Genomic DNA, 24,511 nt, shown 5'->3' with positions numbered 1-24,511 from the left:
ACTTATTCTACACCATGAATAGTATATATATATATCACCGGTGGTAGTTAGTACCATTTGCATTTTGTATGTTGTATGTAGTATCTATCAAATTGCAGAGTATGTACGCGTAGTATGTAGTATATAATAATGTTTAGCTAGTATATATACTATTTTTTGGTAGCATGAATCAAATTTTGTGTATGTTTTTTTTTACGTAAAAAATATATGTATTTCACAAATATAATAAAAACTATGGGCTAACTTGTACTTTTTTTCATGTAACTCACTTTAAAAATATTATATATAATATATAATTAAATAAAAATGATAAATTAATATATATACTACCGCATGATAGTATATGAAACATGTGGGGTAACTACTCATGGGTGGTAGGATGTAATTTTCCTCTCTCTCTCTCTTTCTTTATATATATATATATATATATATATATATATATATATATATATATATATATATATATATATGAGTATATTCAAATTACGATACATACAATCAAAATAATAATATATATACTATATATATACATTATTAGATACTACATATTACATGTACCTACTCTTCGATTTTAAAGATAGTACGTACGACATGTAAAACGCAAGCGGTCGTAACTACAACCGTGGTAAATAAAATTTCCCATATATATAATTTTGATAATATGTATGAAAATGGGACAAATATATTCTATCACAGATTTCATATGAAATGTATGTGACCCTGAACAGAATGTTTATATAAATGTAAAACAATGTTCGTATAATCCAGTAAAAGTGGTTCATATGTTAATATCATGTATGTCACACTGAAAATGTTTACACGGTGCAAAGCATATATATTTTTATCATTAAAAAATGTTTCAACATGGATTTAAAAAATTACTTAACACGGATTTTGAAGAAATCAAACATGTTTTTCTAAAAAATGATATAGATGTATTTTATAATTATTAAATGGATTTAAAATAAATATATTAAATATACATGAAAATATATAACTGGATGATAAAAGGTAGACATCCATTGAAAATAGAAAAACAATGAAAAGCAACACATAAATAAAAGTGAAGAATCCAGTAAAATCAAAGAAAAACCATCAAGAATCAAAGAAAATGAAAGTATAAATGTCCTCGTTTTCTCATGACGGATGCCATGGGTGGCTAATCGTACGTGGTTGGGACCGAAAGGACGTTGCCGGGCTTCGGAAACGGGATTGAGAACGAGCGCTGCGAGACACACGAAGTACTCATGTTTGAAGCCCTCCGTGGAAGGTAACACCCCTAGTCCTCCTTGAGTTGGTTGATGATCCGGTTGTGGTTACCATATACTCCTAAAGATTTATGCTGGAGGAAGAAGAAGGAGCTGAGAGCTCTCTTTTACCCTCATATGTGTGTGCAAGTGTGTGATCAGCCGACCCGTGCATGGGGAGGGTGCTAGGGGGTTCTATAGGTCAACCCCTAGCTTACAATCACTAGTAGAAAAAGACCTATTTGTTCCGGTTGTAGAGGCCCATTAGCCCTGGTTCTTGAACCGGGACTAAAGGGTCGGGACTAAAGGTGGCTTTAGTCCCAGTTGGCTTATGAACCAGGCCTAAAGGAGCTTCACATGGCTGCTACGGGGAGCCCAGGAAGGAGGAACTTTAGTCCCGGTTGGTACACCAACCGGGACCAAATGGCATCCACGCGTAAGCATATGGCCGGACCTGGGGTTTTTGTTTTTTTTAATGGGGGAGGTTGGGGGGTTTTGGAGGGTTAATTTAGTGGTTTCATATTGTGTTAGCTAGCTAATAGAGAGAAGTTTCCTCTCTTTCGCCGTGCTTGGTCGAACAACAAGTTTTCCTATATCTACACGACGCTATTACATATATACAATATAACATCTTTTACAATTAATACAAAACATCATCTAATTAAGATCCAATGACAAATCCACATGGCATTCTCCGTCTTTAGGTATAACGTTGTCAAGAAAGAATCCCACCAATTCCTCTTGAATTGCTTGCATGCGATCATATGGTAGGAGTTCATCCCGCATATGCGAGATCTAATTTAAGGAAGGGGGTCAATAGATACATATATATGAATAAAACTCAACACAGTTGTGAATATTATTTACGTACTTGCAATTGTTTCTTAGAGAAGACCCGCTCAGAGTTCGAGTGGCGAATGAACTCGCATACGTAGTATGCACATAAAACAATGTCTTCTTTCTGGTACATACACTTTACTAAAATAGAGTTCAATCAAACTGATAAGCAAGCATGGTAATGATATATTGATGAAAATTTGAATTAATTAGAGATGCACGGAATTAGCTAGTACTACTTACTTTGGGGTGCGTAAATCGCAACTCTTTGTTTAGACCGGGAACCTTATTGGCGAACTTCGTCCAAACTCTACGAGGCAAAGAAAATGATTACTTGATATCAGAAAATTAACAAAAGTTGCATGCCGATATGGTCTCAGTATATTGACTGAACTTACTTCTTGAGCATTGCAGTAATGTCCTCATAATCCTCTTCGACTTTACGTCTCGAGTCTAAGACATTTACTAATGCCCTGCCAACGTCAATGGATAGCAGAATAAAGTGGTCTCTGCGCACACATATATAACTCATCAATTACATTACTTAATTAACCTCGAGTAAGTGAAACCGAGTTTACACAGAAGACATCAACACTCACTTGAAGTTGCAAGGAAAGATTATTTCCCCTTTTCTTGATGTATAAGGAACGAGTTTAGCAAGTTCTCCTCGGTCTCTTTGATTGAGTGTCGTATCGTCAATTCATTTACGACATCTGGGCTAATGAACCCTACGTCGACGATTCCTGCTTTTTTTATTCGACGATCTTCAATCTGCATAATATATATAGTGAGGATAATTATATATACATGCAATGAACGAGCTGAGCTTGAGACTTAGCTATAGAAGTAATACTTATAGACAGTAGGAAGCCATGAGTTGTTTGTCGAGGGCCACTTGATTGTATAACTGAAATAACTCCTCAAATTGAATAGTAATGATGGGAAGTCCAATGATTTCGTGCTCTGGTTTCACTGCCACATACATAGCGTTTTTTCCAGACTCCCTGCAGGTTTTCATGTACCACTCATGCAATTTGTGCATCATTGTTGTTAGAGCAGGATGACCAGGTTTGACGAGAGGCTTCCCGTGCACGTATTTATATTGTTCTTTTGTTACATCATCCCCCAAGTAATCATCAGGATTGGTACCGGGCACCATCTCCGGATGATTAGCGATGACGATATCGAGCCCGGGAATTGTATTCCCACTTCTTCGTTCTGCTAACCTTGCCTCACTAGAAGTAGTTCCCGACCGCAACGCTTGTGCATATGTCTTTTTAAGAATGCGGTCATAGTTGGAATCCGACGGAGGCGCTGGTGGTTGCTGTAGTTGATTGATAGCGCGCTCCACTTTCACCGGATCTAGCTTCTCCTTCGGAGGTGGAGTTTACTTTGCAAAATGGGCCCTCAATTCTCCACGACATATGTCCTCGTTTTCCTCCTTGGTCCTCTCATATGGTAACTTTTCCAGAGGCTTTAGAGATGGACCGTATTTCCCGCCTCTGCTTGTTCTGCTAGCCGCTTGAGAGAGGGAGGTGATTCTCTTCCGCTTGAGAGAAGGAGGCGGACTGCTCTCACGCGCCGGAGGAGCCGGAGCAGCGGCGTTTGTCTTCCGATGTTGCCGACGAGACGAAGGAGGAGGCGGACTGCTCTCATGTGCCGGAGTAGGGGAAGGAGGAGGGGAAGTGCCCTCACGCGTCGGAGGAGCTGGAGAAGGAGGCGGAGTGCCCTGATCACTCGCCGGAGGAGGAGGAGGAGGAGAGGGAGGAGGCGGAGTGCCCTCACTCGTCGTCGGAGGATGAGGAGGCGGAGGTGTCCAGTTTGGAAGCTTAATGTACTCCTTCTACCATAGACATGTACTCCCAGAGCACGAATCAGCTGAATGTCCCCTTCACCTGTACGGTGGTCAAGCTCAAGATGCTCAAATTCCTCCATTACTTGATCCACCATGACAACAGCATAGCCATGTGGAATCAGAAGGCAGTGAAAAGTTTCGTTGGGTTGAGGAGGTTGAACAGAGCCGACAACCGCCTTGAAAGTAAGGTTCCGACATTTCATCATAAGCTTGCAACGTTGAGCCTCCGTGATAGTATCCACGGGGTAGCTAGGAGCCGTAAAGTCATGTTGAACGGGCTCCGTGGAAGCCATGCTGCTTCTCCGTTGAGATGGTGGGGTACCTTCTAGGGTAGCTTCGTGCCGTTGAGATGGTTGGCCGGCAGCTCGCTGGTTCTCAAGTTCCTCAAGATTTTGCAGTCTTGCCTTGATCTGCTGCATGTCACTCAGCTCCTCTTTCCTCTTTCTCTCCCGGCTTCTGTAACCGCTTGCCTTAGGAAACCCAAACTTCCACGGAACGGATCCTAGTGTGCCTCGTGTTCGTCGAGGGTACCACTACTGGGATCAGAGATTTTGCCATCTGCTGCTTCTTTGCCGTCTGTTGGATGATGGCAAAGACCCTCTTTGCCATAATCTACCAGAAACCAGACGACAAACAGAACGCTGATGGCAAAGGTACTATTTGCCATCAGCCATCTCTTTGCCGTCAGCTGGCTCACGGCAAACATCACTCAGGCATACGACAAAGAGCTCGGCTGGCCCACCCCGCACCCCCTCTCTCCCCCCTAACGACCTCTCTCTTTGCCGTCCGCTTTTCTCCTCTGTGCCGTCGGGAGGCGGACGGCAAAGAGGGTGCGCCCTAACAACCGTTAGCCCCACCCCCACGCGCCTCTCATCTCCCCTAACGGCCACCCCACACCCCTCTCTCTCACTCCCCGAAACCACCACCGCCGCCGCGCCCTCCTCCGGCCTCCCTACACCGCCGCCCCCTCCTCCTCCGGCCTCCCTGCGCAGCCACGCCCTCCTCCTGCCTCCCTACGCCGCCGCCCCCTCCTCCTCCGGCCTCCCTGCACGACCGCGCCATCCTCCGGCCTCCCTGCGCTGCCGCCCCCTCCTACTCCGACCTCCCTGCGCCGCCGCGCCCTCCTCCGGCCTCCCTGCGCAGCCACGCCCTCCTCCTCCCTGCACCGCCGCGCCCTCCTCCTCCTTGCGCCACCACCGCGCCCTCCTCCTCCCTGCGTCCTCTCCTCCACCACGCCCCCTCCTCCTCACCGGGACCTCCTCCTCCACCACCGCCATCGGAGCTCGCCCCTTCTCCACCAGCACCCCCTCCGCCACCACCGCCCTCTCCTCCACCGCCGCGCCCTCCTCCTCCCCGGCCGCCCCCTCCGGTGAGTCCTTTTTTTCTTATTTTTTTGCTAATTAACAGATTTAGTGGCATTTTTAGTTGGTAGGTTAGTTAATTAGTAGATTTAGTGGTAGTTTAGTTAGTTGGTAGATTTACTTAGTTAATTAGTAGATTTAGTAGGTAGTTTAGTGGTAGATTTTGGTTTGTTAATTAGTGCTAGCTAGATTCTTTTTTAGTTACTTAGTGGTAGATTCTGTTTTTGTTATTTTTTTGCTGTTTAGTGCTATATAGGTTTAGCGATAGGTTTAGTTAGCTTGGTTAGTTAGGTTAGTAAGTTAGTTAGCTTAATAGAAATAATAGGAAGAAGAAGAAGAGGAGGAGGAGGAGGAGAAGAGGAGAAGAGAAGGAGAAGAAGAAGAAGAAGAAGAAGAGGAGGAGGAGGAGGAGGAGAAAACAAAAATAAGAAGGACAAGAAAAAAGAAGAAGAGAAGAAGAAGAGAAGAAGAAGAGAAGAAGAGAAGAAGAATACCTTCTCCTCCTTCTCCTTCTTCTCCTCCTTCTTCTCCTCCGCCTCCTTCTCCTTCTTCTTGATTTCTTCTTATTCTCCTCCTCCTCCTCTTTCTTCTCCTCTTTCTTATTCTCCTTACCTTATTTTCCCCAACAATGAGATAATTAGCCCATTAAGCTACAAAATGGCAAAAAAACCTTGGTTAGCTCATGAATATTATATTCTTAACTTGTTTTCCTCTAAAATGACATAATTAGAATATTTGTGTTCATTGGGTGGATTTACATGTGATAGTTGTCTCGTCGTTGTGAGGTCTGCTGTGCGAAGACCTCCCCGTGCGTTGTACGAGCTCCACCCCTGCATTCGTGGGTCAGTACAAATTTCATCTCCTCCTCGCCCCTTCATTTACTGTGGCTCAATTTCCGGTTGAAACTTTCTAGATTTAGGTAATTAAATTAATTTATCAGTATGCGTGACCAGTATGCGTCTCCCGTTCGAAAGGGCGACATCTATAAACATGCATGTCTTTGCATATTTATATTCGCCATCCTTTCGAATTGTCCAACTTTATCCATGGACAGCCCGAGTATGTGTAGATTGGGTTCGTTTTCCCGTATGATGTGCTCTGGATCCGATGCGGAATTTCGTCAGTGCCTCCCTGTTGTTCTCCGGATGCACATCCTCTCTGTTTATTGCGGAGACGTGTATCAGGAGAACAGCGGGGAGGTGCTGCCGAAATTTTGCGTTGGATCCAGAGCAGAGCATGGGAAAACAAACCTAATCTACACATACTCGGTTGGGATTAGGACCTATCTTTACCTATTAGCGTGTAGGTTGCCTGGACGTAATAAAAATGACTAACCTAATTAACCGATGAATATAAATGCTAAATTATATATAAATATATTTCTTCTGTCTTTAGTAGCTAGGCAAGATGAGTGATCGTGCGTGGATGTATATCGGTCACCCTAGTCAGAAAGAGATGACGAAAGAATGGTTTGTAAAAACAAAGGAATTTGTGAAAGCAGCATTTGCAAATGGCGAGGAAAGAAACTATTGCCCCTGTCCTGGATGCGACAACTATAAAAAGACGACAGAGGCTGTAATGGTTAAACACCTGCAGAGGAGGGGTTCTAAGCCTAATTATACGGTGTGGACATTTCATGGTGAGTCTATAGAACGCACAAGAGATGAGGTGGTCCGTCGTCGCACCGACGAGCATGGTACCGGGATCGAAGACATGGTGCAAGACTTTGATGATGCTCGGGATTCGGAAGATGAGATGGAGGAATCTGCAAAGGCCTTTTATGAAATGTTGGAGTCTTCAAAACGTCCTCTCCATGAGCACACTGAGCTGTGTCAGCTGGATGCAATTGCACAAGTAATGGCTCTGAAGGCTCAGTTCAACTTGGGAAGAGAATGCTACGACGCGATGATGACACTATTTGGACGCTTCCAACCCAAAGGCCATGTCATGCCTGCAAACCTGTAGCAGTCGGACAAAATACTTCGTGTACTTAAGATGCCCTATGAGAAGATAGTTGCATGTGAGAAAGGATGTGTCTTATTTAGGAAGGAGTATGCACACTTGGACTATTGTCCCAATTGCGAGTCTTGCAGGTATCTTGTGGTAGACAACGGTATGGGTGAGAAGAGGCAGACCAAAATTGCAGTTAGTGTTCTTCGGTATATGTCAATCGTACCAAGACTTCAACGTCTTTTCATGGTCGAAGAGACAGCCAGACAGATGACATGGCACAAATTGGGCAAAAGAACCGAACTAGATGCGGATGGGAATAAGATGGTGATACACACATCAGATGGGGAAGCGTGGAAACATTTCGATGGATTGCATCAGGATAAAGCAACAGATCCAAGGAATCCTCGTGTCTGCATCGCCACGGATGGTTTTAATCCCTTCGGCATGACAGCAACCAAATATAGTTGTTGGCCTGTATTTGTCATTCCACTCAATCTCCCCCCGAGACAGATTATGCAAAGAAAGAACATATTTCTGACGTTGATAATTCCAGGGCCCAATTATTCGGGGAAGAATATGAATGTGTACCGGCAGCCGCTTAAGGATGAATTGGAAGAAGCTTGGGATAATGGGGTCAACACATACAATGCCGCTAGAAAACAAAACTTGAAAATGCATGTGTGGTACATGTAATCTATGCATGACTTGCCGGCGTATGCACTATTCTCTAGATGGTGTATGCATGGAAGGTTCCCGTACCCCCAATGCAAGGCAGCTCTTCAGTTTCATTGGTTGCAGGAGGGTCGGAAGTATTCTTGCTTTCACTTGCATAGTCAGTTCCTGGATCCTGACCATCAGTTCAGAAAAGACAAGAAGAACTTTACCAAAGGTAAAGTTGTCAAAAACTTGGCACCACCTGCGTTGACAGGCCAACAGATCCTGGATCAGTTAAACGCCCTCGAGCCTGATCCAGAGCGTCCAGGGTATTTCAAGGGCTATAATTCAAAACACGCCTGGACTCACAAGCCATGCTTCTGGGATATGCCTTACTTCAAAGACCTCCTTCTTCCACACAATATCGACATGATGCACACTGAAAAGAATATCGGAGAGGCTATTTTTGGTACATTGTTCGACATAGATGGGAAGACAAAGGATAATACTAAGGCTAGAGTCGATCAAGAGACACTATGTCATAGACCGTTACAAAACATGCGAGAAGGCAAAGGAAAGCAGAAGTGGTCGAAGCCAAAGGCCTGGTTCAATCTTAGAAGGCCAGCTATGAGGGAAATTATCTTGTGGGTAAAAATGCACTTGATGTTCCCCGATGGGTATGCAGCGAATCTAAAGAGGGGAACGAGTCTTGAAAAATTAAAAATCTTTGGTCTCAAGAGTCATGATTGGCACATATGGCTAGAGCGGGTAATACCGGTGATATTACGTGGCTTTATTCCTGAGGATGAATGGCTAGTACTGTCGGAGCTGAGCTATCTCTTCCATGTTCTTTGTGCGAAAGAATTGTCGCCTGGCGTGGTAGAAGACATGGAGGAGTTTGCACCGGAGTTGTTGTGCAAGTTAGAGAAGATCTTTCCACCGGGCTTCTTTAATCCAATGCAGCATTTGATTTTACATCTACCGACCGAGGCAAGATTGGGTGGGCCTGTACAAGATCGTTGGTGCTATGCAACTGAGAGGATGCAGAAGACCCTTCGAGCTAAATGTAAAAATAAGCGTAGAATTGAAGCATCGATGGCTGAGGCATTCATTACTGAGGAGGTGGCAAATTTTGTGACAGCACACTACGAAGCCAAAAATCATCATTTGCATAATCCGAAGCCTCGGCACAATGATGCAGACCCTAAAAAAGGTGGGTCCAACCTCAGCCTATTCAAAGGGAAGCTTGCACCAGCCGGTGCTTCGAAACCAATAACGTTTGATGTCGAAGAATGGCGGAACATTTCGTTGTATATCTTCAACAACCTAACAGAAGTGCGGCCGTACATCGAGTGAGTTCTTGGCACATTTTCCCGTAACTTCTAATTCCTTTGAACTGCTCTTATTCCCGGATATTTCAAACAACCGTTATGTTGCCAAATTCTCAGATGGAGCGGTGATCGAAAATGATTCCGTCGAAGAGTATGAGCTTCTGTCAAAGACAGGAGGCGGCTATCCCGATTTCATCTCTTGGTTCAAACAAATGGTAATTATCAATAATGGACCATTTCATTTCTTGGTCTAACTTGCGGCTAATGCAACAATCGTTTCGTATTGAACTTGTAGGCTAATTCAGAGTCTATGGACGCCGAATTGAGACAAGTCGCTAATGGTTTTGACTATAAGGTCCGTTCATTTGAGAAATACAACATCAACGGGTATCTCTTTCGTACCTTTGGCAAAGAGCTATCAATGCCCGACCGGAAATCTACAAATTGTGGTGTCTCTGCTATCAGCGAAGGTGTTATCGAGTATTATGGAAGAGTTGAAGAAATTTATGAACTTCAATTCTATGGTGAAAACCCACCGAACGTCGTAGTCTTCAAATGTTATTGGTTCCAGCCAAGGAGACTAGAAGGACTCATGAACATATAGGACTAGTCGAAATCAATCCAAACACCCATTTAGATGTTCCCGATGTCTATATTACGGCTCAACAGGCGACCCAAGTTTTCTATCTACCGTGGGCATGCCAAACGGACAAGAATCTGGAAGGTTGGTATGTTGTTTATGAAGTGCCGCCACATGCCAGACCACCTCTCCCAAATGAACAGGATTATGAACCTCACATTAACCCACACACATATGGTGGAGAATTCTTCCAAGAAATACGTCTTTCCAAGAAACGTTTCAAGAACCGCCGTGCTTCACCCAAGAACATGGAAGTAGACAGCGACAATTAATCCGACTCCACCCCTGAGCCAGAACCAGAAGACCTGGAACTCGTAGAGGTTACTGATGCGGATGACCTGTCAATGCTTCAATGATTAAAGAAAGGCCTTTCACAACTTCATGCCGTTGAACCTGACGAGCACGTCATTCATGAAGACATGCGTGATAGTGATGATGATGATGCATTTATTGATGATGATTATTAGTTTGTAAGATTCACAACTTAAATTATATATATTTTAATCTTTATTATTCATGTACATATTATTATTCATGTCAGTTATTCAATTTTTTATGTTGTACTTATTTCTTTTAATATTTATCATGGCAGGTCACCAGGTGTTGAAAGATGGTGGGCGCTGGTCCAGAGCGCTCGACGGGTTCTTCCTAGCCGCCCCGCACGAGGGGTGGTACTTCCCTTCCACCCCTATATCTCCGTAGAGCCTTGGCAGACAGTCTGTCGACAGCACCCGTGGGTTCTTCTTCGTCGGCGGCATTGCCCACTAGGAGAGGTGCTGGTCGGGTAGGGAAGAAGGGGAAGGGTACAGGGAGAGGTGGTGGCCGCAGAAGATCCAGGAGGACTGTTGAGCCGTCCTCGGCATCACCACCAGCTCATTCACCCGAGCATAGGACTACTATGGTCGACCCGTTTGCGGAAGAGGCTACGGGTACTCCGGTCCAAGAGCCTAGTGTTGACGGGCATTCATCCCATGAGACTCCGGTCCAGGATCAACCTCGGGTCGAGGTGCATTCGGCCCATGAGACTACGGTTCCGGAGGCTTCACCTGACATGGAGAGGCCCGTATGGGATACCTGGCCGAATCGGACCGAGTTGCCGGATTGGACCGAGGGTCCGGGTGGCTCAGGGGGCGGGGATGGCGGGGATGAGTTTACGGATAGTGAGGGTGATGTGTAGGTGGACAGGGCCACCGTGTACAAGCGTGGTAGTACATGTCTCCCGGTCGTGCCTGCTACCCACGAGCAGAGGCCGGTGATTAAACCTGAAGCAGATAGGTAAGTACATTTACTCTTTTTTTAGCTCTTGCCTTCAAGTTTGTTCAAATATCTAATGCGTTGACCTTATCATACTGCAGGGGATGGGCACATCCTCATGGGGTTTGTCACGTTTCCTGGCGAGGGTCAGGTTCCTACACTAGGATTTTCCTAGGAGCACTACCAGGCTGTGCAGGCCCCGCCAGAGGAGATTATAGATGGTGTCTTATGCCACACGAGGGCCGAGATGGTGATCAAGAGCTTTTGGGTAAATTATCCTTTTACACAATCTAAAATTAACAATATAGCTAATTATTGTACTAATCGGTGTTTTCACGTTTCATTGCAGACCTTCTATAGGTGTGAGGATGGATATGAGGAGGAGGCGGCCAAGGGTCTCGAGGCCGAGTGTAGGCGGTTACTACAGAACTTACGCCACGAGGCTCGGCCGCATGCTATTCGAGACTACTACGCCACACGTGGTATTAAGAAGCAGAAGAAGGATTGCCGCGGAAAGTTTCTAAAGAAGGAGAGATACATGAAGGTAATTACCTATTCTTAAGTCCTACGTAGTTTTCTTGATTTCATTCATAGGCGTAGCGCTCAAAATTCTTTCTAATAACTTACAGGTGCCCCCGAGATGGTGTGCGGATAAGATGGATTGTTGGGAGGTGTTGGTTGATGAGTGGTGCACAGGCAGCTGGCGAGCCGTCCACGAGAATGCGAAGGATCGGCGTAGCCAAATGGTTGGTGTGCCACACCATCAAGGCAGTGCCAACTTAGTTCAGTTCGGACGAAACTGGGTATGTGATTTGCTTCATGATTCATGCAATTCATTCTTCATGCTAATATTTTGTTCCTCTCTTTTAGGCGCATCACAATAAGACGGAGATGCCACACTTGTACGACCTTTATGGCATGGCCCATACTGCCTCGTACAAGAAGGCGAAGGCATTCTCTGAGTCTGACCTGGATGATCCAAATAACTTCACCAACATATCATCCCACCACAAACTCATGACATATAGGGACACGGGGAAGGCTACGAAAGGGGATGACTTTAACCCGAGCGAGGAACGTTTGGATCCAGAGCTGGTGATGATATCTGGTGGCGGGAGGCCCCATGGCTCGATAGCCATTGGAGATGGGATAATACGTTGTCCACTCACTCTCCCGGAGATCAAGGCACCCCAGTCGAGCAGCTGTCCTGAGATAACACGTCGTCCACGGCCAGTCGATCTTGCCATCGAGGTTAGTTGTACGGACTAAGAAAACTTTCATCCATTTCATTATGTGTGTCACCATAGATCATTACTGTGGTAACTTAAGAATGGTGCTTCAGGCTGTTCTTCAGAAAGAGAGAGCGGCAAACCAGGCTGCTCTTGAGAAGGAGAGATTGGCAAGCCAGGCTCCTCTTCAGGCTACTCTTGATGAGAGGGACCAGACCAGGACACGATTGATTGAGGAGGAGAGGGCCCGGAATGAGGCGTGTCAACGGGCCCTGTACGAGCTTTTTGTGGTAAGTTTTTTTTCACATTAGCCAAATCATGTGTGTAATGTCTGTTTCATTACTAACTAATACGACCCACTCTTTAGGGTCTGTGCGAGAAGAGCGGTCAAGTCCCTCCGCCGATGCCCGTCTTCTCTTTGATTGGCACGGTGAGTTTCATTATAAACTAGTATTAATAATTCAGTGTCATCATGCTAAGTGAGACATTGCAAAATATCTTTTCTGCAGAATAACTCCCGAGCGTCATCGCACGACCCTTCTCCAGGCGTTTCTCCTCCTTGATGACCACTACGGTAAGTTTCTCTTCTCCTCTTTCATATTCTCCTTGCCTTAATTTCCCCAACAATGACATAATTAGCCCATTTAGCTCCAAAATGCCATAATAACCTCAAAATGGCATAAGAACCTTGGTTAGCTCATTAATATTATATACTTAGCTTGTTTTCCTCTAAAATGGGATAATTAGCCCATTTAGCTCCAAAAAGACATAGTTAGCTAATTGAGCTCCAAGAAGAGGAGAAGAGGAGAAGAGATAGGAAAAATTAAAAGAAAGAATAAGAAGAAGAAAAAGAGAAGAAGGAGAAGGAGGAGGAGGAGGAGGAGGAGAAGGACTAGAAGGTCCTTGGCCTTCTAGTCCTTCTCCACCTCCTCCTCCTTCGCCTCCTTCTTCCTTATTTCTTATTCTTCTTCTTCTCCTCCTCTTTCTTCTCCTCTTTCATATTCTCCTTGCCTTAATTTCCCCAACAATGACATAATTAGCCCATTTAGCTCCAAAAAGACATTATAAGCTCAAAACGGCATAAGAACCTTGGTTAGCTCATTAATATTATATACTTAGCTTGTTTTCCTCTATAATGGGATAATTAGCCCATTTAGCTCCAAAAAGACATAGTTAGCTAATTGAGCTCCAAGAAGAGGAGAATAGGAGAAATGAAAAGGAAGAACAAAAAGAAGAAGAGAAAGAGAAGAGAAGGAGAAGGAGAAGGAGGAGGAGGAGAAGAAGACGAGAAGAAGAAAAAGAAGGAGGAGAAGGAGGAGAAGGCCAAGGACCTTCTAGTCCTTCTCCTCCTCCTCCTCCTTCTCCTCCTTCTTCTTTATTTCTTCTTCTTCTTCACATCCTCCTCTTTGTTCTCCTCTTTCATATTCTCCTTGCCTTAATTTCCCCAAAAATGACATAATTAGCCCATTTAGGTCCAAAAAGACATTATAAGCTCAAAATGGCATAAGAACCTTGGTTAGCTCATTAATATTATATACTTAGCTTGTTTCCTCTATAATGACATAATTAGCCCATTTAGCTCCAAAAAGACATAGTTAGCTAATTTAGCTCCAAGCAGAGGAGAAGAGGAGAAATGAAAAGGAAGAACAAAAAGAAGAAGAGAAAGAGAAGAGAAGGAGAAGGAGGAGAAGGAGGAGAAGGCCAAGGACCTTCTAGTCCTTCTCCTCCTCCTCCTCCTTCTCCTCCTTCTTCTTTATTTCTTCTTATTCTTCTCCTCCTCCTCTTTCTTCTCCTCTTTCATATTCTCCTTGCCTTAATTTCCCCAACAATGACATAATTAGACCATTTAGCTCCAAAAAGACATTATAAGCTCAAAATGGCATAAGAACCTTGGTTAGCTCATTAATATTATATACTTAGCTTGTTTTCCTCTATAATGACATAATTAGCCCATTTAGCTCCAAAAAGACATAGTTAGCTAATTTAGCTCCAAGAAGAGGAGAAATGAAAATAAGGAAGAAGAAGAAGAAGAGAAGAAGAAGAGAAGGAGAAGGATAAGAACAAGAAGGAGGAGGAGAAGAAGAGAAGAAGGAGAAGGAGGAGAAGAAGGAGAAGGATCCCCCCTTCTTCTTCTCTCCTCCTTCTTCTCCTCCTCCTTCTCCTTCTTTTTCTTCTTCTCCTCCTCCTTCTCCTTTTCCTTCCCCTCCTCCTCCTTCTCCTCCTTGTTTTTCTTCTCCTTGTTGTCTTCTTGCTTCTTCTTTTTCTTCTTCAATTTAGCTTATTTGTCATATATATGTTGTTGTTGTTCTTCTTTTTCTGACTTTCTTATTCCCATTTTGCAGATTGGATATACTACATGCATGGAAGCTAGCATTGATGGAGTGCTTTAGTTCTAGTTTTCATTTGAGTTGACGAACAATGTGGAATTATATGTATATGTATATATGGATGAACAGTATATGTGGAACTATATGTATATGTATATATATGGATGAAACTTTGTGCTATGAATATGTGTTGTGACCTATATATGTGCTATGAATTATATGTGCTATGTATATGTATATGTGTTGTGACCTATATATGTGCTATGTATATGTATATGTGCTGTGAAATAAACAAAAAAACAAAACTGTGACAATATGGGCTCTATGCCGTCTGCCAGCTGACGGCAAAGGCCTTTGCCATCAGCTGACCGACGACAAAGGTGCCATGTGGTGCCCAGCTGTGCAACCTGGGCAGCAGCAGCTGCCCATATAGTCTCTTTGCCGTCTGTTTCCTGGGGGGGGGGCAGACGGCAAAGAAGAGGGCACAGAGGAGGGGGGAGGAGGGGTAGGCAGACGAAAAAGAGTGGAGGGGGGGGGGGGGGGGTGGAGGTAGATGACAAAGAGTGGAGGGGGAGAGGAGGTGGAGGCAGACGACAAAGAGTGGAGGGGGGGAGGAGGTGGAGGCAGACGGCAAATAAGAGGGCGAGGCAGACGACAAAGCCTCCATTAGCCCCTAACGGAGGCAACGCCTGTCGGCTGCCGTCTCGACTTATTTGCCGACTGTTCTTATGAAAAGATGACGGCAAAGCTCTTTGCTGTCCGCTTCGGTGAGGCTGACGACAAAGAAGCTACAATGCCGTCGTAGCCTGACGCATAATTTTTGCCGACAGGAGTTTTCTTTGTCGTTTGTGTATTACTCTTTGCCGTCGGTGGATTACTCTTTGCCGTCTGTGATGGCATACGACAAAGAAGCTAATTCCTATAGTGTGCTCAGCATTCCCTAGGGCCTCAGTCAGCTCGTCCTTCTCTCTGTCTGGAATGAACGTCCCTTCCTGCGCTGCGGCGACACTTCTGAAGCTTGATCATGGGTATTGCAAGTTGCTCGTCCGTCCAACGACACTTCCTGTTTTAGGGTCCAAAGTTTCCCCAACCCCGAAGAACCAAGTCCTTGAACGGTCTAGCCAGTTCAATGTCTATGGTTGGACCCCTTTAGCAATCAGGTCACTCTCAATTTTGTCCCACAACGACCGGACTTTGAGGTAGCCACCTATAGCGACCAGACCTCAAACAGTCTAGCCTCTGTGCATCAGTGTCATACCTGGATCGGTAATGCTGACACACACAGTACTTGAGGATTTATAACAGAGTTTCAATCACACACTTATTACATCGAATGTCTCGAAAAAGAACTTATTACAATAATATGGCTTAAGGCCATCTAAAAATGATAACAACGGAAGGCTTGGAAGATAAAGTTAGTCCATCAACTCCAACGGCATACGTGAATGAAAGACAACGACCTATGGCACCTTACTCGACGTCTGAAAAGTCTGCAACATGAAATGTTGCAGCCCGAAACGGGTCAGCACATGGAATATGCTGGCAATGTAACACATAGAGTAATGAATAGAATAAAATACTATATCTACATGCATATATGGCTGGTGGAAAAGCTCTATGGTTAACAGTTTTGCATAAAGCCAATCTTTTCCTACAACAAAGGAATAAGTTTTATTTAACTATAATGATGGTTGTTAAACATTGAGAAGGTTCCTCCAACTCAATCCCAATTAAGCATCATCATTAAACCAACAAATTTATTTAGAGTGATGAGATCAACATGATAATCCAAGAACGAGATACTGAAGATGTCCATAACTGGGGACACGGCTAAACATGATTAGTTTGTACACTCTGCAGAGGTTTGCGCACTTTTCCCCACAAGAATCGAATACATTAATGGTCGGAGATTCGAGACACGGTCTTTCTGAAGCATTAACTCTCTACTCTGGGTAGACTGCACCACCTACAACCCACTACATATGCTAGTCTACTGCTTCAAGAGCTTCACGCAACTTACACAACCATGCCAAAGCTCATAATGGCTTGTGGCTGCACACGGAAGTTTCTAGAATGAATACTCTTATGATCCCTTTGAGACTGCGTGTCGACCGTAGGATGATCACACGGTTACTCCGGGATATCCTAGGACAACACTAGATTTCTTGAGGTGCCCTGACAACCATTGGGTACCCCAGGGTGCCTCAAGCAATCCACCCAGATGTGTATTTAAGTAGCCACCTTAAGTGAACCATTAATTAACAATACTCACATCTGTCATGGATACACTCACCCAATCCATGTTTACGAGCATAACATAGCAATATAAGCATAACGTAGAAGTAACTCCCAAAGGTTTGATAATAAATAGGGCAATAGGTTCTACCTCATCATCTACTTCTCAAAACCCACATGTTAATCAGATCCTAACGATGCAATGTTTGAGGGTTGATCTAATGCAATAAAACTGGGTAGTAAGAAGTATGATCAAAGTGTTACTTGCCTTGCTGATGATCCGCAAAACCTAGAGACTCGTACTAGCATGCTTCGCACTCCGGGTACTCTATCGTAAACAAACAATAACATACATAAGCACTCAAACTAGATGCACGGGTAAAACTCAAATAAGAGATCTAACCAGAAAGTTCAACTGAAGAACTCCGGTTTCCAAAATGAATCAAAACAAATTGAGCAACGAAACTCAAACTGCGAAAGAAACAAGATTCGTTTACTAATTTGGACTAGAGTCAAATTTTACAGTACAAAAATCTTGTTCAAGTTGGTTAAACAAAAAGAGGGCTTCGAGATGAAGATCTGGGGATTTGAATTTCCAGATTCCAATAAACGAGCGAAAAGATAAATTAAACGAAGATCAGGGTAAAAATCGTGATCGAAAATAATCGCGGAAAATCCCTGGAAAAAGAAAACTAACGAACAGGCTAACGAACGAACGTTCGCTGTCTGCGGCTAATGGATGAACATCGTTCATTAAAACGAATGTACGGACAAACGTCCACTAATTAAATAAACTGGGAATAAAAAAATAATAAAACCGATCTAAAAATATATCTAGTTTTTTTTTCAAAAAAACGGTCAGTTTCTAAAAAAACCGGCGGCTACCTCGGCGGCTCCGTCGGCGGGGCGGCGGCGGCGGGGTGGGCTGGCTTATATAGGTAGGCTGGGTCGGAGTCCTAGACGAACACGGTCTAGTAGGTAGGTTGACTTTTTTTTGAAATAATTCTGACGCGCAGAAAACAAATAAAAAGAAATACTAAACGGAGTGCAAAAATCCAGAAATAAATTTTCCCCATCCTCTAAAAATATGACGAACAAGGTGAACATTTATTTGGGCCTCTAATGCAATTTTGAAAAACACATTTTTTTCTAATTCAAATAAAATAGCAATAAAACTCCGAATATAATTCTTATTTGATTTTAATATTGTTCCTCCAATATTTCTTTTATTTTGGGGAAGTCATTTTATCCCCTCTCTTTTATTTCATATTTAGAAATATTTGAAGAGAAAATAATTAAAACCAAATGATCCTCTTTTCAAAATTTGGGAAAACTCAAATATGAAAATAAAAAAATCCCCAACTCTCTTCGTTGGTCCTTGAGTTGCATAGAATTTCTAGTATCAACCAAAAATGCAATAAAATATGGTATGCAATGATGATCTAATGTATAACTGTCCAAATAGGAAATTGGGGATGGTACACCACCTAACCGTGTGTGATGGTGATACTGCTTCTTTGCGGTTTTGTTCTTGTTTTTCTCTAACATTTTCTTACTCTTCTCCGATGACTTGTAGGCCACAAATGCAGGCCACTGATCTCTTATCTTCTCAAATCGACCGACGAATTCTGGAGTCTTCCCTTTGTCGACAAACATTGATTTCAAATCATTCTTCCACTTCCCGAATAGATGTGCCATCTTCTTAAGAGCACACGCCTTGACCAGTGGCTCTATAACTGTCTTATTCATATCTTCCTCTGCCGGTAGTGTGAAATTTTCCTTTAGCGCGGTCCAAAGATCATCTTTCTGCCTATCGGTGACAGAATCACCTTCACGGACGTTGTTGCCCTTAGGCCCTTTCCATTGCTTGACGCCAATCGGGATGTTGTCCCTAACAATAGCTCTGCACTGAACAGAAAATGCGTCGTTGGTCAGCTTGGGTTCAATCGGTAGGCCATCGGCCGTGAGTGCTGCGATCGTTAACTTTTCATCCATGGGCAACCTTCTCTTCGGGCCTCGTTTCTTTACCGAAGTTTGGCTCGATCTGGAGGGCTATAAAAGAAGAAAGAAGAGTTAATATATGTACATACCTTCGGGCTTAATTAATATATATACCTCGCTGGACTTTGCAACATCTCCCTCCTCTGTTCGGTCACCAGAGCCTTCATCATGGTCTCCTTCCTCCGGCCTTCGGTCACCGGAGCCATCCGGATCATGTCCTTCCTCCTCCATTGTTCGATCATCCGAGCCATCATCCTCTCCTTCCGGACCATCGGTGTCATTGAGATACGACAAATAATCACCGAGCATTATCTCCCCCAACAACTGTTCTCTTTGATCCATATAGTTTCTGCAAATATTTCAGCTCCTTGTATGAATAACCGAATTACACGAACTTCTATGTTCTAATAATGCACAAACTTTTTATATTTCATTTCCAAATGTTGAATAGCTCATAGATGTACGTTATGATATATAATGCAATAGATCTCAAGAGGCAAAAATGTTTTTTTGTTTCAGTTAGAACCAATAATCAACTTAATACATCTCGAATTTAATCTCGAATACATCTCTAGTATAATCTCTTCCACTCATGGTTCATCATCAAACTGATCACCCAAAGAGGTGTCGTTGTACTGAGGCACGGGCGGTGAAAACCCACAGAGAAGGAACCATAACAGAATCATAGCTCGGGTGAGATCCCTAAAGAACCTGCCAGGTATTGGAGAACCTAGCGTCCAATGCAACCAAGTAGCGACGGACGTCCTCGTCCTCCTCCCTCACACGGGGAAGTACCTCTTCCTCGGGGGCCGGCTGCCTCCGCACCGATGGTGGCCCACGCGACCGCCACCAAAGAAGCTCCGGGTCTACGACGGGAGCCTGATTCCTTGCCAAGATGCGCGCCCCAGAAGGTAGCACCTTCTAGTGCCAGCCCTGCGAAGCCCAGTCCCGCACATGCTCGCGCCTATCAAGCCGGTGGTCACCACCGAGGTGACAACGAAGATGCGGGATGGGCATCGTCGACATCAAGAACAATTTCTACAACTATTTAAAGCCCTACTATTTATTTAGGTAGCAATGGGCACGAATAGAGAAACAAATATGCATTCATTTTTCAAAATAAAATTAAAGAGATTCAAAAGTATTATTCATCACATATGAATGACATTTTTATACCGCATGCCCTTATCTATCTCAATAATCTACCTTTTATCTACATGATTTCTATGAACAAAAAATGTATGAACACAAATTTTATCTACTCGAATTAATATAAACTGCTAAGGCATTATATCTACACGTACATTATATGAATAAATTTTTGTGAACAAAAAATGTATGGACAAAAAATTTATCTACTGGAATTAATATATAGTGCTAAGGCGTTATATCTACACGTATGTTATATGAACAGAAATTTCTACGAACGAAAATTGTATGAACAACAATATGCACGGGCGGCGGCGGCGACAAGCAGAGCATGCAGAGGAGGAGCTCACCGGGGTCAACGGGCTCGGGGAGGCGACGACGACGGGCTCGGGGCGGCGACGACGACGAGCTCAGGGGCGGCGATGGCGAGGAGGATTGGATCAGGGGCGACGGTGATGGCGAGGAGGACTGGATCGGGGGCGGCGGCGACGACGACGTGCTCGGGGACAGCGGCGATGGCCTCGGGGACGACGACGATGATGAGGAGGAATAGATCGGGGGAGGCGACGACGAGGACTGGCTCGGGGGGCGGCAACGAGCAATAAGAGAGTTTTGGGGGAAATTTCGACAACTCCCGCCTATATGCGAAAACCAGTGGTCCCGGTTCGAGGCACAAACCGGTACCAATGCATCCCTTTCGTCCCGGTTGTTCCCCAAACCGGGACTAAAGGCCAATTTGCAGCAGCACAAAGGGCGGGAAGAAGAGACCTTTAGTCCTAGTTGGTGCCTATAACTGACACGAAAGGGCATCTTTCGTGTCGGCTGGTGGCACAAACCGGGACTAAAGGCATGTGCCTGCTACAACCGCTGTGTGGTTGGATGTTTAGTCCCGTTTGGTGCCAATAACCGACACGAAAGGGTGTCTTTCGTGTCGGGTGGTGGCACAAACCGGGACTAAAGGCCTGTGCCTGCCACAGCCGCGGTGTGGTTGGATGTTTAGTCCCAAATCGCTAGCCGAGAGAGCCCGTGAGTGGTTTATAAGCGCTGGTGCGCACACCCTCTCGAGCTCCTCTCAACTGCAGGCTTCCGGGCCTAATTTGTCACTGCGTGTGGGCCTAATGGGCCTTCTGCGCACCTGAATCCTGGCCCAACTCTCTCGTTGGGTTTCTAGTCGTATTCACGCTGTGGTGGCCGAGTAGGTGACATTTAAAAAAAAATCTAGTTTTTTCTTTCATTTTTTACTTTATTTATTTTATTTTGTGACTAACTTTACTAAAAAATAGATTTTTGAGTGATTCTTTTTCATGCTATTTAATATTACTGTGTTTTTATCATTATATTCAATTTCGTAGGTTTTAGGTCATTTTAAATGACTGTTTTAATCAAAACAGATGTGTTACAAAAGGGATTTCATTTTTTTCAACTTATTTGAACTCAAGACTTTTTGTGTGTTCAAAATGCACCATTCAAGGCCACATCATCAATTTTCAACACTTCCCGAGTTCATTTGGTGTTTTTCATGCATTTACTGATTTTCTGAGCTAAATGGCCTAGAAATTGAAAAGCACTACAAATGAACTCTGAATAGGTTGAAAGTTGCATGGTATCATCATTTCACCCATATAGCATGTGCTAAAAAGTTGAGAGGGTTTGCTGCAAAAACTGGATGCACTTCGTGTACAAATCGGACAATCTCTTTCGAAGTATCAGGGTTTCTTATGAAAACTCATCTGTTACAAAAGGTATTTCATTTTTTTTGAACTTATTTGAACTCAAGACTTTTTGTGTGTTCAAAATGCACCATTCAAGGCCACATCCTCAATTTTCAACACTTCCTGAGTTCATTCCAATCCTAGGGCGCAACCGGAGCTGTCCGATCAAGATCGGAGGGTCCGAAAACGCCCAAAACTGCTAACCCTAGCCCATTTCCCTATATAAACACCTCCCCTGCCTAATTAGGCAAACCCTAGTATTCACCACCTCGTTTCCTATGCTCCCTAGCCCCCGCAGCGGCTACAACCTCCCACCACGCGCTCAGGGCCCAAAGGGAGCCGCGCTCGCCCGCTCCTCCCGAGCAGTAACAACCATGCGCCGCCCCATCTCTGCCCATGCCGCCGGCTTCCCCGCCATGCCGCTGCCAGCCGGTCAACGAGCTGCCAAATCCGGGAGGCCGCCATCACCACGGACCGTCCCCGCCACCAGCAGCCGCCGGCCGGAGCCCGTGCAGCCACCAGCTGTCGTCGCTGCATGCGGCATCCTGCAGTCGCTCGAGTTCCACCTCCGACTTGAGCTCCACCTAGATCTATGCCGGATCCGTGTTTTCTCGCCATGGATCCGCCCCAGGCTCCGTCCTGAGCCTCCCTGCGCCTCCGCATCACCCCTAGTCGGCCTCCTCGTCGCGAGCACTTGACTAGGGCTCGTCCTCAGCGAGCGACGAGAGGAAAACGAACGGCGCTTTGACCTGTGCCCTGCCACGCCGCCCCACCGCGTGGGCCGCCCTTTCCCCCGCAAGAGGCCCATCTCTCCTGCTGGGCCAACCAGCTTCCACAGCGCTCGAGGCCCAGCAGTGAACCTCCTGCCTCGGCCTGCTGATGACGAGTTTATGGATAAACTTCTCGCCCCTTGTTGGTTACCCCTAGTGGAAGGTGGAGATGTAGTCAGCAGCAGATTTCCCTTACACGGGGACTGTAAGGTTTATCGAACCAGGAGGACTTCGAGGATCAACAAGTAGCTGTCCACTGCTCTGGCGCTAGCAAAAGACATGGACCTGCACACACAACAAATAACCTTGCTCCCAACAAGTACAAAGAGGTTGTCAATCTCTCCGGCCTTGTAGTTTGCAAAGGATCAAAACACAAGCGGGAATAGTGATAGTGATTGCAAGAGAAAAGTAAATGAAAGCAGTAAATGATGGAGGTGTAAGCAATGGTGGTAATATGGACCTGAGTCACATGATGTTCACTAGTGATGTCTCTCTCCCAAAAGACGATAAACAACTATGCATGGGTAAACAACTTACACCTGGGCAATTGACAGAACTATAAACACACCGCAATGCTAATTATGCTACTTGAAAGTTAGAGGTCAATAGTAATGGGGAGTACGCCAAGACAAGTAGACCGTTTATTCATCAACATCTACTTACTAACCATCCACCTTGAGTTGCGATCCCCACCCATCTCGCTGTATTAAGTTGCGAGCCCCACCCATAGTGTAAACTCAAAGCAACGGACAACTGCATTAACGAACTTTGCGTAAGGTAAACAATCCTTGCAACCGCGGTCACAAGCACCGTTTTTTCTCCCTGGTGGCAACAACACATCCCCTAGTCTCATGTTTCTGTCACTCAAGCTAGACATCAGGGGGCATGAACCCACAATCATGCATAACGCTCCCTCTTGGAGTTACAATCTACTGCTCGGCCAAAGCAATAAAGAGAAAGCAAAACATGCATGAATCACTAAAGAACATAATATAAAAGGATAATCAAATATATAACTCATCAAAATCTGAACATAATCTCATAATCCATCGGATCCAAACAAACCAAGCATAGCAATAGCAGGAAAATTACATAGGTGCCTTGATCATGTAGGTCAGCTCACAAGGGCTAATCATTGAAGCACAAGATTGGAGAGAAGACATCACATAGCTACTAGTCATGGACTCATGGTCCAAGGAGGACTACTCACGACACGTCCGGGAAGCGTCCATGGCGGTGGGGAAGCTCCCGGAGGTCAATCCTCCCTACTTCTGGGTGCCGGGAAGAGGTCTCCTGACGCTCCCGATATCGGAAGCACTGCGGCGGCGGAACGTTGGAGAAATTCACGATTCTGGATATGATGGAAGGGTTTCCGATCGGAGGGGTAAATATAGGCAAAAGGAGGGTGTCAGAGGAGGTGGGACCCACCCAGGTGACCTGTGGGTGCGACCAGGGGCCAGGCCGCGCAGGGAGGCCACCTGGGCAGCCCATGGCTCCCCTCTGTCCCATCTTTCGTGCTCCGGAAGCTTCCATCACGCTCATTTATATATATTTTTCTCGGGATCTTGTGGACTCTGGAAATTTGGGTAAAAGTCCATGCAAAATAATATCAGTAGACAGAAACTGGCACTGGGTGCAATGAGTTAGTAGGTTAGTCCAAGTATGTGTAAAAATATATAAAAGTGTAGCAAAACATATAACAATTTCACCCAAAAGATCATGGAACAAGCAAAAATTATAGATACGTTTGGGACGTATCACCTGCCCCAACCCATCACCGAGCCGACCCGTGTGGTCCTCTGGTGAGCAATCCCCTGCCACAATCAAGTGCCCCAGAGCGCGATTTAACTATCTCTCACCATGCTCTGTTTCGGCCCGGTTGCACCAGATTCGGCCCTTGCGTTATTTTTTTTCGTTCTGCGATTTTTTTCATTTACGACGAATTTTAGAAAAAAC

The sequence above is a fragment of the Hordeum vulgare genome, chromosome 2H (assembly GCF_904849725.1).
Source record: "Hordeum vulgare subsp. vulgare chromosome 2H, MorexV3_pseudomolecules_assembly, whole genome shotgun sequence".
In the NCBI taxonomy this organism is placed as follows: Eukaryota; Viridiplantae; Streptophyta; class Magnoliopsida; order Poales; family Poaceae; genus Hordeum; species Hordeum vulgare.
This window is presented reverse-complemented; position numbering follows the sequence as displayed.